Source organism: Lineus longissimus, chromosome 12, assembly GCF_910592395.1.
Source record: "Lineus longissimus chromosome 12, tnLinLong1.2, whole genome shotgun sequence".
Lineage (NCBI taxonomy): Eukaryota > Metazoa > Nemertea > Pilidiophora > Heteronemertea > Lineidae > Lineus > Lineus longissimus.
In genome coordinates this window covers 11,785,647-11,799,806 of record NC_088319.1, presented here as the reverse complement: position 1 = coordinate 11,799,806, position 14,160 = coordinate 11,785,647, and the positions used below count along the sequence as shown (strand labels likewise).

Genomic DNA, 14,160 nt, shown 5'->3' with positions numbered 1-14,160 from the left:
ACATAAAATTCCTAATTAGGTCAGCGTTGGCCTTTCAACTTATCGGGCATAAATCACCGCTCTATTTAGGCCTGCGGCTTTTCTTCAATGTCCCACACACTCTACCCACAGTAGGCATGGTCAAAGCATTTTAATGTGTGAAGCAAACCCAATGACCCAATTTCATCCGCGCAATCTGATTGGCTCTTTCGAACGTCAGCATTTCAACATGTGCGAGGATCAGAACTATTCGTGTGAGGGCGATATTTTGTGGAAAAAAATCGGTCACATTGTCATTGAAATGGAAGGGGTTAATGATAAGCAGAAGTGGAAAAATAGTGAAAGGAATCACGCCGCATGTGTTCCCCTTCCCCGCGTATCATTACTTGCCCAGAGTGGTTTTGCGGTAACTTTCGTCGATTTGACAACAACTGGAAAGTGGCGGTGTTACATCTCTCAGTGTTTCTCCCATTTTTCTCCTATTCACGGATAATGGTACTACTATCCGAACAACATCCATTCAAGGTCTCGTCTATATGGGGGGAAAACTCACGAACAGAAACACTCACAGATCACGGCATTGTCCAAAGCCCTACACCTATCATACAATGCTCAGTCACATCGAGTAAGCTTTGTTTGAAATCTATTGAAAGCAACGGGCAGGAAATTAAGTTTAGTCATTATAACAGTTCACTCGGTTACTGGGCCACGTCCCGAGTTGGCTCCGAAACCCCACTAGTCATCAAATCAAATGCAACTTACAATTATATCTTTTTGAGCAATTTTAGTTAAAGGTCATGAGAAACATGGCAAAAGCAATTGTCTGATGGCAAAAGTAAATGTTAGGTAAGAGGAGATGGATAGTGACGGCAGATATGGCGAAGGGTGATACATGCAGTTAGATGGCGACGACTCAAAGCTGAAGGTTATGCAAGAATGTTGGTTAAACGGTGAAAACAGATGGATATATCTTTGCAGACGGGGCATATCGTTCGTTGAATAACGAAAGCAGTTCTGGCTAGATTGTGAGAGGATATGGTTCGATCGCAAAAAAGCATATGGTTTGATCGGGAAAGAATATCGCTTGATCGGGAAAGCATATGGCTTGATCGCGAAAAGCATATGGCTTAATCATGAAAGGAGATGGCTTGATCGCGAAAGGAGATGGCTTGATCTCGAAAGCATATGGCTTGATCGCGAAAGCATATGACTTGATTATGAAAGGAGATGGCTTGATCGCGATTGGTCATATCGCGGGCTATCAAAGGTGACTGATGGCGAGTAACCTAATGCACGTGTTGTACGAGTACGGATAGGATAGGCCTCAGAATTTGGAGTTCCGAATCATGGAGGACCCGGTATGTATATATGGTCAATCACGGAGACATAGTGACGATCGACGCTGATCTGCGCGACCAGAATGACCACAGAGAGAAGAGAAGCATTCTGATAAAGCTACACCTACCTTTCGTTAAAACAAAAGAATTAGGAAAGGCTAGCCACATACGTGTACCAGATCTGTCCCGTACGTTTCCTGAACAGCAACTGGAAGCAGGAATGAGGTGAACACGATATGTTGTTGTTTGTCGCGGTGGCCTAGTTACGATATCAGTTGCAAGCCATCATGATGTGTCATTCAGGCCAGCCACCTTGCATTTTCTCATTTCTCTGACGTCATTCAATCTGTATCAAGGGATATCTTTTTTATAATCTATTAAATACCTGTACGCTCTTACAATTAATACATATCAGTAACTACTCAAAATTAAGATTCCTTTTTTGCTAATAAATTTTAAGACTGCATCTGAACCGATGGGTTTGTCGAGATGACTCGTCCATGTAACTTTCTGGACGTGCACATGCTCTATGAGAACTTCTGCCTGTGGTGCTTAAGCAGGAAATGGCAAGGTGAAGTCTTTAAGGCATTTTGAACAACTTTCGCCCCTGTACACCGTACTGGTCCATTGCCTTTCGGCCAGATAATTAGGCGAAACCTGCCTAATGTGGCGGGAAAGCTTGAAGTATTGTTTACCTTGGATAGTCTACTGATGATTAATGACAAACTGGTCACTCGAAATCTCCTTCAAAATTCCATCGGCAAAGCCAGGCTCGTCTGAGAAGTTTCGCTAATGCATCAAACTGTGTTTGACCAACAGAACAGGTTGTTGGTGGGTTTGGGGGGTAAATGAGTACACACCATTACTCAACGACAGCGGCAGCACACCAGCAGACTCTGAAATTATGCCAAACTCCCCGCAAACCCTTCAGATCTACCATCACAAATCAAGAGTAACCACTTTGCAAACGGACAACGATAAGTTGTATTGACAGAGATCTCAAAACCGACCACAAGACAAATACAAATCTCTAGCTTAATGTAAATCGCATTACGTGGCGCTGGAGCATGTTGACGAAGGTGAGACAGAAGGAGCGTACTTCCTGGAGCAGTCCAGAAATCAAATTTGATCGGATCAGAGACATACTTCGGCAAACATTTGTGATTTCCGGAAGGTGGTTTATTGGGAATTCGATTCTTTCTACGCTTTAGATTAGTTTGGCCAAATTATCATTGCGTCTGGTGGTATCATCTGATCAAATAGCCAAACAGGAGGGTGGGGGCTGATAGAGAGCCAATGAAGGGTGTCTGACTTCTGGCAAAGCGGCGAAACCACACGATTATAAGAGCGCCTTAGCTTACGACATGGAAAATGGGTGGGTAAACCTTACGGACGCATTACGTACTAAGTACGAGGGCAGGTTTACGTTTGTACTTCATCGTCGATTTTCTTGAAAATATGCCCGATTCCTCCAAAAACAGACTATAAAAGTATATAATTTACGAGTGTCACTTGATTTGCACAGGATAAGAAACCTGCCTAATTAGATTTGGTGCCGTAAAGGATACCGTGGGCGACCACTGATAATGAAAGAAAAGTTGGCCTCAACTACCTAAAATTACTTTCCATCGCCTTCGCTAATGTAATACCGCTACATCATATACGAGAGGGCCGAGGAGTATCTGATGATAGAGCTAGAGCTTCCGCTGATAGCACCATGATTAACCACAGCAACTGATCTATTTAATGGACAGCAATTAATATGACGAATATTCCGCCTTCGATGACGTTGAACTCACATTGAACCCTTTCACTCTAGAGCCAAGAAGATTCAGCCAACTCTAAAGATACTTTTTCCATTTGTCAAGGACTGGATTATGCATGAAGATTGCAGTGATATATGATACAGATAGGCTACGGAGTTGATTACACCCGAAGTCGCTAGGTAGGAGTGGCCAGAAGTGAACCTTTCTCCTTTCGATATGAGCTTTCCGGCACGAGGCTTTTCGCTCGACGACACTCAAAGCCGAAGGATAGGTCGGAGGGAGTGGAAGTAGGCCTAATCCATTCTCCTCGAAAGTGAAATTTGCCTCACAAAACCATATCGCATGGGGTTAAGGAAAGTCCTTACCAATACTAAGAAGAAATTCTTCGGACAACCCGGATAGAATTCAGATTGAAAGCAATCTGAATTCTATCCGGGTAAAAGTAACATTGCCCATGCTGACTCGCTTTGACTGATTCTGAGGAACATCAAACACCAGACGATATTTCATACTGAAATATGTATGTAGGAATGCACTGAGAAGTCGGCGGCCGTGACGGAGGCCCAAGTTTATAGGTCTTGAAAAACCACTACGTGAGCAACCCCATATCTTACTTTCACCACTTTTACGTGTAATTGATAGTAATCAAGTCAGTTCATCACGATGAGTTATCCATTGTCAAAATATGTCAGAGAAGATGCCAAGCCCGTCTCAGAGAAGGAGCTTATCTATGATATGCTTGATACTCGTACAGCTGGTGAATCACACTTATTAAGATGATAGATGGTGAGAGAGTTCTAAGTAGCAACCCGTGTATCATCAATGGTTTCTCCACCTGACATGTTTGATGAATTAACTAGGGGATCTACGAAATAAACCAGAGGTGAATACAAGTTCAAGGAGCGAGCTGTACATTGTATTTGCAGCGGTACACTGTTGCAGTATGACATGGTCGTTAGATAGGCACAGTTGCCTGTATAGGACTCAACAGGACTTTAATGTGGATGCGTGCTGCCCGTGCGTGAAAGAAGGATACTACATGTATACATTAGTATAATACACTATCAAGTTATCTCATTCCGATGAGGATCCCCGCAATATACACCAACATGCATTGTAAAGGAATTCTGATTATAAACAGGTTTTGGTTGAGGGTAAAAACGAAGTAATATGTTTTTTTCTAAAGGGTATGGATCTAGCGAGCGCTTGAGGCCCTTTTATCAAAAGTATAGAAAGTGAAAATGAAATTGGCTGAAGGAGATAGCGGTTCGTTGATGCAATAGTTTGAGCTAACCCTGCCAATTGTCTCTAACGCCGATTCAGTATCAGCATGGGCCCTGGTCAGGTCTCCATACAAACTGCACAGCTGGAATGGATAAGCAGTCAAAAAGATTGCTTCCCGAATCAAAGATTGTCTAAATGAACTCGCAAGGTGATAAAACCATTTCGACATCATGAACCTGCGACATTAATCATCTAAACGCATCGAGAATCCGTGATCAGCGAAGATCCTAATGATATTGGCGTATGATAGAATGGTTGGTAATTCAAGCTGACACTGACCGTGTAACCAGTAGATTCGCAAAGAGAGATTTGACAAGTATGAGGCAGGTGAAGGGAGTACGCCATCCAAACCAATGGTGATATCAATATAGGCAGGCCCCATCGAATTGACGGAACGGACGGTATGAATGGAATATGATGGATAATAAAATCATACCTAAAACTGTCGCATAATATGATGTTTTCGACTTCAAGGGAGGACGAGCGCGGGGATAATAAAGTATTCATGTGGAGAGGGCGCCAGAGACATCCCTAAATGGCACAAAGTGTTGGTAAATTCTTGTTCGCATGATAAGTGTATGCTAGAGCTGTCCTCTAAAGAGTACCTCTATATATCATTTTTGTCGGTCCGGCATTATCTTCCGCCTCATCTTCAAATTTTGGCGATGATTAAGGTAGCATGATTTTATCCCACTCCATCATATCCCGTCCATTCTGTCATATCCCGTTCAATCATATCCCATTAATTCCCGGTCATTCCATCTCGTCAATTCGATGAGGCCAAGATAGTAAAATGAAATGGTACCTCACTTGCCCACGGGATCGCCAGACAAGACCAAAGGCGATCAAAGAAACACGACGGGCAACCAGCGAACGTGATCGCCGGGTGGCGGGAGCTACTGATATTATACCAATTGTTATGCGTAGGCCAGTAGTGCTCGACCGTTTGATTTCCCTTGGGTGACAAATCACATAGGGACACCGAGAAAGTCATTCAAAGCGCACATCACACGCCACGGGATGTTATGAGATGCCGATTACGAAACCAACACGGGTCGCATTATCACCGATAGAGAGTAAACCTTTATAAATAGTGGGGCGATCAATCAGAATATGATAGGGAAGTGGTTTGGGGCCACAGCGATGGAATAACAATACGATACATTTGGTCTCGGGGCGGGCAAGTTTGAGGAGCAACGGGTCATTAATGTGTTACTTTCACGAACTGTTTCTTGTTGCAAAAATAACCAACATTTGGCAGCAAAGAGTAGGTATGTTATAAAATGTGTCTGCTCTAATTAGAGACAAACAAAAGAGAATGAAACTAATGCAAATGTCCTACTTATCCTAGAGTGTCTAATTACACAGACGGATAAGCTATTCCAATGTTCTGGTGTAATTATCAACTAGCACTGTTTACAATGCCCTGGTGGAAAACACGACATCCACTGATTTGGCAACGTCATGATACAGTGGGTCAAAACGCATCTTGACTTCCAAGTCTAGTTATCGCTCCCCGTAGTCGGAGCCCAGTTCGGAGTCGGATATGAGACTGCGCCCCAGGAATTGTCTAAACACAAGAGTCATGATGATCGCGAAATGCCACAGCCTCGCCATTCTCCGCTAGAATCGCATTGGCGGACAAAATCGAAAGTTGCCACCACCCTATACACTAGTAACATACGTTTCTCAAGTTTGACCCACATAGTTATATCGTGGTAACTGTGGGTCTGTCAGAATCATTTACAAACAACGTCTCGAGTTTGTGGTCTTAAGTATGCCGCAATTAACCGACAAGGAGTATTGCGGTTCTGGGAGTAAACATTTTTGAAAAAGCCTCTATCTTATTCGCGATATGATCACCCGATAACACTGAATCACGAAATCAACTGATCAGAATTCCCCCGTCGAGAAATGAAATAAAGAGGTTTCGCAGCACTAACAGGAACGTATAACGTTTGCAATAGGGTTTCAACTTCAAGGTATGTACGTGCGCAAGCGTTTCTTCCAATAGTCTCAAATGGTTAACGCAGCCCAATCTTCAATACTTTATCTGTTCGATCTTTTTCATATGAATTACGGCGAACTTGAAGAAGCTAATTACGCACTAATTACCAATGCGCAATTTAATTAGGCGATATCAAATGAATGAGCCTCAAGAGAGCTGTCATACAATTTAGTTTCAATTGCCGAATCATCAATCTTGTTCTTTTTTGAAGGAGAGATCCGAATGAATCTTTCAAATCATGCAGTTACACATCTGGGTATCGTTGCGACACTTCGCAAAGCGATGACTCAACCACTTTGGCGAATCAAATTCAACCGTCTGCCAACCATTTAGGGAACTTCAAATCGAATATAATGGCGACCTAACGATTTGGTGACTCAAATAGAGCGATTTTTGGGGGTCCGTCAGTCATTGTTTCCTTGTGGGGCACGTTAATGGGAAAATCAACTTCAGCGAGAATGGTGATAATTTTGGTCCTGTGCTATCTTGCACTTACCATTTTTACGAGATGTATATGGCTGCACCGACCAACGACATTAGATGGAGGTATTTTTCTTCAGGTTTGAGGTGATTTACACCAAGTAAATATTTTCCCGACATAATTTGATTTACCTCGATATTGTCGGAAAACCGGCGCATAGATAAAATGACATGCGCAAAACGCATTCATCATGCTTAATGCCACTATATTGTGAGAAGACACGGCAAGTCAAATAGTCGTTAACTCTTTTTCTACCACAACCGGTATATACGGGTCCGAATACTGCGCACAACTGGCCCGCAGTAAATCCGTACTACTAAATTTTCCCCAAGTTCTATTCTATCATTCAGTGACATTCCCTAAAAGTCTTTGGTTGGTTATACACCTGCAGATGGAAACAATTCATACCACGTCCCTACGATTTGGTTTATCTACAATCATGAAATGAATTCACTTTTCCTAGGCCATGTTGGGATCTAGGCAGTCCGGTTTATACGGGGTGCTGGCGAGGGTACAGTACACTTCAAAAATGCTGCAGCCGGGTAGTGAAACGGTTCATGTGATGACTTTTTGACGAAAACTGTTTTGAACAGTTTTTTTCATGTCTCATACATCTTGATTATTGATGGCATCATATGTCATATTGATATATAAAAAATTATAAAACGGATTTGCCATATTCGATAACCGCGTCGGAAGCTATAACTAATGTTCGTCACTTAGCATCCTAGGAATGGCATCAATCTCAGTCAGTTGATAAACTACCAGCAATAAATCACCCAGACGGAGATAAATTGTGCAATAATTAATGGCATGCAATTTGTGTTGTTAGCATTATCGAGAAGTTTTGCAAGCAAAGGTGGTATTTTGCGCGATTTGAGCTCAGGCCGCTTAGGTCACACACAACGCACTCATGCGACTTGGCGCGTTCCGAGTTCGGGTCGCTTACATATAGGCCTACATGGGTCACAGACGACTTAATTACGTCACGAGTTCAGTTCTGCAGTTTGTTGTTTGGAGGTCAAACTTTCAATAAAAATTAACATTGCTCTCCGAGACATTAGGGAGTAGACCCCCCTTATTCAAAAGGAAGAACATGTGCTTTTCAAGCGCCGCGCAAACAAGCGATAATGATCTCTAAACTGTGGGGTAAATCCGGCGATCGGTGGATTTATTGTTGATCGCAAGTCGCATTGATTGCCTATTTAATTCGTTATTGCTTGTACCTTCGATAACAACCGCAAAAGAGCAGTTATCTTCGCATGCGAATCGAATAGCAGACAGCAGCGCTTTAAATTTCTCTTTTGCGAAATTCCTGCGATTTAAATCGACGTTTGCAACAATAATGCAACTCGTTTGCGTTTGTCGTCGCCAGTCGGTGAACCCAGCGTTGACCTATTTTACTCACAGACGGGAAACCTTTTTGTCGCACAGAATAGCGATTATTATCGCAGGCAGCTGAGACGGGTACTGTGCGTATATTATACGACACCGAGACACGCTGATTAGACATGATTGCAGGAAAACTCCCTGTTGAGCAACGAGTTCGATGTTCGCTATAAATCACAACATTGAACAATGAACGTTGTTCAATTTCTTTTGCTGTGTGCTGCTCCTGTAGCATTTGTCGAGATGATCTAAAGCGATGCAGTACCACCTTCACCGAGCACAACAGGTGTTCAAGCGGAAATATCACCGCAAAAGTGATAAATTTTCACCAGTATATCGAAGAAGGAAGCAATTATTTCGTAGCCGAGGGGAAAAACCGATAGAAGATGCAAAGTTGCGGCAGATAGCAGGCGAGGGCCAGGATGTCACAATGAAACCTATTTGGAATACGCATTAGCCAGATACCGATATTTGAAGGGTCCATGGCCAGCGGTAAGAACATATGTCATGTTTGCCTTCGATTATTTGCACAAGGTCACACTGACATACGGAAGGAAGATGCACCTGTAAGCTCAGCTGTAAGGAAAAATCGAAAGTCAAAGATCAAACGATGACTTAGGGTTCTTTATATGGATGTATTCCCTATAGGAGATGTTTAGAGCAAAAGAAAACTTTAACAATTCGCGACGAGGAGATAGAATGAACGCGTCAGAGTGATTACAGATCGAATTCTATGTAGCTGAATAAGCCGGTGTAGGAGAAGAAAATGTCCCCTGGAAAAAGCGTCCGGCCCTATAGTATTCCGACGGCTTATGGTATGTGGTTCAATAGAGCCAATGACCGTCAGTAGCTTAGAGATTAAAGCGCATAATACAATCCTTTGTTCCATTGGCATTCTATCCGTTGATGTGAAGGTAAGCATCAGAAGGGAGGAAAAATAGTCTTAAAATCCCAAGGTGCACGGTGTGATTCAGGTTTTTAAATTCCTCCGTCATATGCAAAGAATATCTGAAGTCGGGGTGTATTGAAAACTCCTGGTTATACGAGGATGGAAATTTAAAGGTTTATAGGGGTGTCTATAAACCGAAGACCAAAGACCGAAGACCGAAGATCGAAGATGGAAGACCCCCCAAAACTATAAAACGAAGATCCCCCCAACTATAAAAGGAAGACCCTGATGTCAACTATAAAACGAAGATCCCCCAACTATAAAAGGAAGACCCTAATGTCAACTATAAAACGAAGATCCCCCCATCTATAAAAGGAAGACCCTGATGGTTTTCATTCTCATGTTCAGTTACTGCACAGTTTGTTTTCATTTTCGGTCCATGCTACATTAATGATTTGAGAAAGTAAGTGTACCGGGTACTACACCAGTCGTGTCTAGCCTTAGCAGCTTAGTGGCACAGTTTACATAAGGCGGGGAGCCCCGTACCTGTTACCATGCAGCCGTGCTCCAATATGACCTAGTTTCTCACTGTACTCATCATAGCCAGCCCTCAGCTTCGTCCAGAAGCTGTTTCTATGTGCATGTGTGTGTATGATCTGATCTCCTATGTCACTACGCCGCACTCAGGCTAGCTTGCTTGTTGAAATACAGATGCTCAGTCACGTGTTATGACGTGCAAGTCTGCAGTAACTGAACTTGAGGGTCTAAAACCACCAGGGTCTTCCTTTTATAGATGGGGGGATCTTCGTTTTATAGTTGACATTAGGGTCTTCCTTTTATAGTTGGGGGGGATCTTCGTTTTATAGTTGACATCAGGGTCTTCCTTTTATAGTTGGGGGGATCTTCGTTTTATAGTTGACATTAGGGTCTTCCTTTTATAGTTGGGGGGATCTTCGTTTTATAGTTGACATCAGGGTCTTCCTTTTATAGTTGGGGGGATCTTCGTTTTATAGTTGACATCAGGGTCTTCCTTTTATAGTTGGGGGGATCTTCGTTTTATAGTTTTGGGGGGGTCTTCCATCTTCGATCTTCGGTCTTCGGTCTTTGGTCTTCGGTTTATAGACACCCGGTTTATAGCAATGTCAAAGTCTTGCGGATAAAAATGTGCAACGATGTGGATTGGGATAACGCTGATGATATGGCTGATCCGGCTACTGCCCCGGGCGTCTCCGAAAATGTGTTTTTCATGCAGGTGGTGTTCTCCACCCCGACATCATCCCTGTGAGCCTATTGACTCCCCCTCCAGGACCAAAAAGTTAAAAAACGGCCCTTTGGACTTTCAGTTCATGCACGGGTTAACCGTAATCAAGCAAAAAGGAGAAGCAATGCAAACGAGCAGATATTAGGCCATCATGTCACAATAGAGGCTGATTAGAATTGGAGCGCAATCAAACTGTCACGATAGCGAAGTTGAGACGTTTAGGAAAACGAGTCATGCTGCCCGACCGCTGCGCCCATTTCGTTATTGAGTGCAGTGATTACTGGGTCTGGAGTGGCGCTATTTAACGTAAGAATCAGCCAACATAGAATTAACGGCTAATACCAATGATCAATATATGTTTGGAGGTACCAATATTCGTTTCGATATTTGCGAACATTCACTTCAAATAATCTGTTTTGGCTACATCAGTTCAATGATGTTGGCGATCTCATTTGCCAAAGGGCCTTTTTTCCTCATGATGCCAGTTTGCTTATAGCAGAGAAAGACGAAAAGATAGATAAATAACTACAAGAACAGTAACATCCACGATTATTCTTTGGTGAAATAATATCAAAAACAACTTCTAAGAATTCAAACTTTTTTTCTCTGGACGTTATTGAAAATGCCGGATACCGACCCAACTTTGCCTCCTGCAGATTAAGACTTTCAATTACTTCGCCCCAACCATGTCAATATTGAGCACGAAGGGAGTACATTCCGATAAGTTATGGACCAAAATTATATCATCAGGTTATGAATTTCATATTGATATTAAATAAATTTGAAAATAGTCGACAGGCCATCCACATTAAGTGTTAATTAAACCAAGTCGCCTTTGACTAATAACTAATATTTCATGATATCAGTTGTGATTTATTTTATTTTGGGCGCGAGGAATTCCCATATAAATTCCAAGTAGAACTGCTTCAGCATGCACAAAGCTTCAAAGTGTATCAGTGCTTTAGCGGCTTGAAGGAACCTGCTAACTCAGCAGCATACCAAGGAAAAAATGCGGAAATTAAGTCAACATTTTTCGAGCGGATAATATTTGACCATGCCATCACGGATTTAATAACGTTTTCATCAGCGACTAATTTCGTATCCATTTTTTCTCGAGAATTGGCCGGTAAAGGTATGTCGGTTTGATGATAATTCATTGAAAGAGGGGCATTAAGCTCTACTCGATTGGTCAATCTTTTCTCATGCAGGCATAGAAAGAAATCCTTGCCCTCGGGAAACGGGCTCATGATACAAACAGAACAAGAATTTCATCTTCATGATTGTGCACCTTTAACCTAACGTCATGTCTTTATGGCCATCAACCGAAGCCGTTGTCTAATGCATTTTTTCAAAGAGGGCTCTGAATGCTCTTGCACAGCGAGTCAGAGAAAATACCCTCTTCAATCAGAAGATAATGTTTTGCGTCTACGGAAGTAGTAAACGGAAACACGTGACTCGACTACGGCAACCAGTAAACCACACAGACTCAAACCATGACCACATCATTTTCAAAACCACAACCAGCTTTTCGCGATTTAGTCGTGAAGGCAACCCGGGCTACAATGCCCTTTGCATAAAATAATCCTTCTTTCCAATTAAACGAAAAAGCGAAAAAGCAAGAGAGCATCGTCTTTTTATTTCGAATCAAAGAAAGCGATGGTTACGTCCTTTCATATCGTTATCTGAAGAAATCATGTAAAACACTAACCACTCTCAAATAATTCAAATGCCGAGCAATAAGATTACGTTTCTTTACCATTCACTGATATAAATCGCTAATTTGATTATCAATGCAGGAAGTTACGGATTGAAGATGATTTTCATTTCTATATTCGTTGTAGTGGAAAGATTTTTTATCAAAGAATGACGAATCAATTTTTTTTCCTCAGATTTCTGCAAAAAAGATTTTTCTTCATTTAACGTTATTTTGCAAACTACATGCAAAAGCACCGTGCTTGAGTTTACAAAATCTACTAATGAATCCATAAAATCTCGAGTATGATAACAGTGGAACCTCCCTTAGCGGACACCTCCCTGTTATGGATAACTTTTCTATAAAGGACACTAGTTTAGGCCCCAGATTGGTTGTTTCCATTAAATTTGACCTCTCTAATCAGAACACCTCTCTATTTTCGACAGCACTTGTCTGTCCCGAGAGTGTCTTTGATGTGAAGTTCTACTGTATTGCGCAGCGAGAATGGGAACTTTGCAGATGAATCAAACTAACATGACTGGATGTTTACTCTCTGAGGCGATGTCCGCTGTTTGGAATGGAACACAAACCACAGTCCGGAATCCGTTCTACTTTTTTGACTCTGCAGACACGTGTTGACAGTTTATTAATTGGGTTGAGCAGAGCAAGCATGGTAAATAATGCAAGAAGAGGGAGAGAGAGACATTTTGGCAGGTATGGGAGCAGTTTTGATGCCATTGCTAAGCTGACGGCTGATGGCTGATGGCTAATAGTTTTTTTGTTTCTCGTTCAATTCGAATCTGTCGTAACGAGGTACTGACCTTTGCCTCGTAATCATACTTCCTTTTTAAGGAAACGCCAAACACGCGTTTCTTGAGTTTGTGCTGCTATAATTCTGAGGAAATAATCGGTTATTCCAACCACGATGACGTCATAAGTGCCATTGTACAATATAACATTGGAAATAAGCAAGGGAAAGCCTCGTGAAAGAATTTACCCGTTATTCCAACCGTCATGACGTCATAATGGCCATCGCACAATATTATAACACGGGGATTTTGCAAAGATTTCTTTACCTGACAATAATTTCTAGTATTGAACTTTCCATTGCTCGTGGTGCAATATTCATGTACTCTCATATGTAGAGAAATGTTATTCACCACAATAATTACACATAGTTCATACTGATTTCGAATAGCATTCCGCGAAGATGACGTCACTGCAGCTGCTGCCCTCTATTTCCTCATCGCTGAATTACAGGCAATGTCGGACAAACATGCGGTTTCGTAATGGATTCAGGCTTTCTAACTAGGGCAGTTAGATTCAATCTGGCACATGTCCGAGTGTTGGAAATACCACATAATTGTTCTGAATATTTCTCTCTCTGACTCTATGGTATCATTCATGCTAAAAACAATGCAGGGTCAAAGATAATTGACTTTGAAATAAGCTCAAATGCGTAGAAATAAGTGTCGATGTCCGACTGTCACGTGACTAAAACGTCATCAATATCTTATGCAAATGACCTTGTGAGCTATAAATAGTAACTTCGCGGAATGCTATTACACTAGTGTATATGGATGTAACACCGAGATGCTTCAAACCTCGTATTGCTTGGAATAGTTTAGGATTTGTATTCTCGGAGTTGAAACTCCACAAATGACACGAGCCCATGGTCTTTGTTCCGCTATACCTATACTTTCGATGACGACTGCGCTAAGCACAAACACAGCAAAACTTACCAAAAGTACTCCTTTCACGCTTATTCCATCATGCAGAATCTGCAAAGATAGAGCAAAGAATGCTCAGAATAATGTGAGGTATTTCCTGCAGAAGTTACGGCTGAATTCTTAATTTCCTGTTGACATATTCTGAAGCGGGAGAACCGTCTCAGAAGTTAGAAATTGGGCCACAATTACGTTGTTTCGTTCTTAAAATAGCGGAACATTACCGATCGTGATAGTGAGTGACTGCGTTATAATACCCAGGTCAGCATTCAAAGGTCTGTTTTCCTCTCTATCCCGCAACAACACAACTGGTGACTTTCTGTCAGCATTTCGATCATATATATCA

At 42.0% G+C, this 14,160-nt stretch overlaps 1 protein-coding gene across 3 annotated transcripts in view; it reads right to left on the bottom strand.

The window, feature by feature from the left end:
- Nucleotides 1-14,160, bottom strand: part of LOC135496472 (FMRFamide receptor-like) — a 73,111-nt gene that overhangs the window by 17,463 nt on the left and 41,488 nt on the right. For all 3 annotated transcript variants that reach the window (XM_064785809.1, XM_064785808.1, XM_064785811.1), the window contains one exon: nucleotides 13,830-13,868. The gene's annotated coding sequence lies outside the window, so the exon portion shown is untranslated. The remainder of the gene's footprint in view (nucleotides 1-13,829; nucleotides 13,869-14,160) is intronic.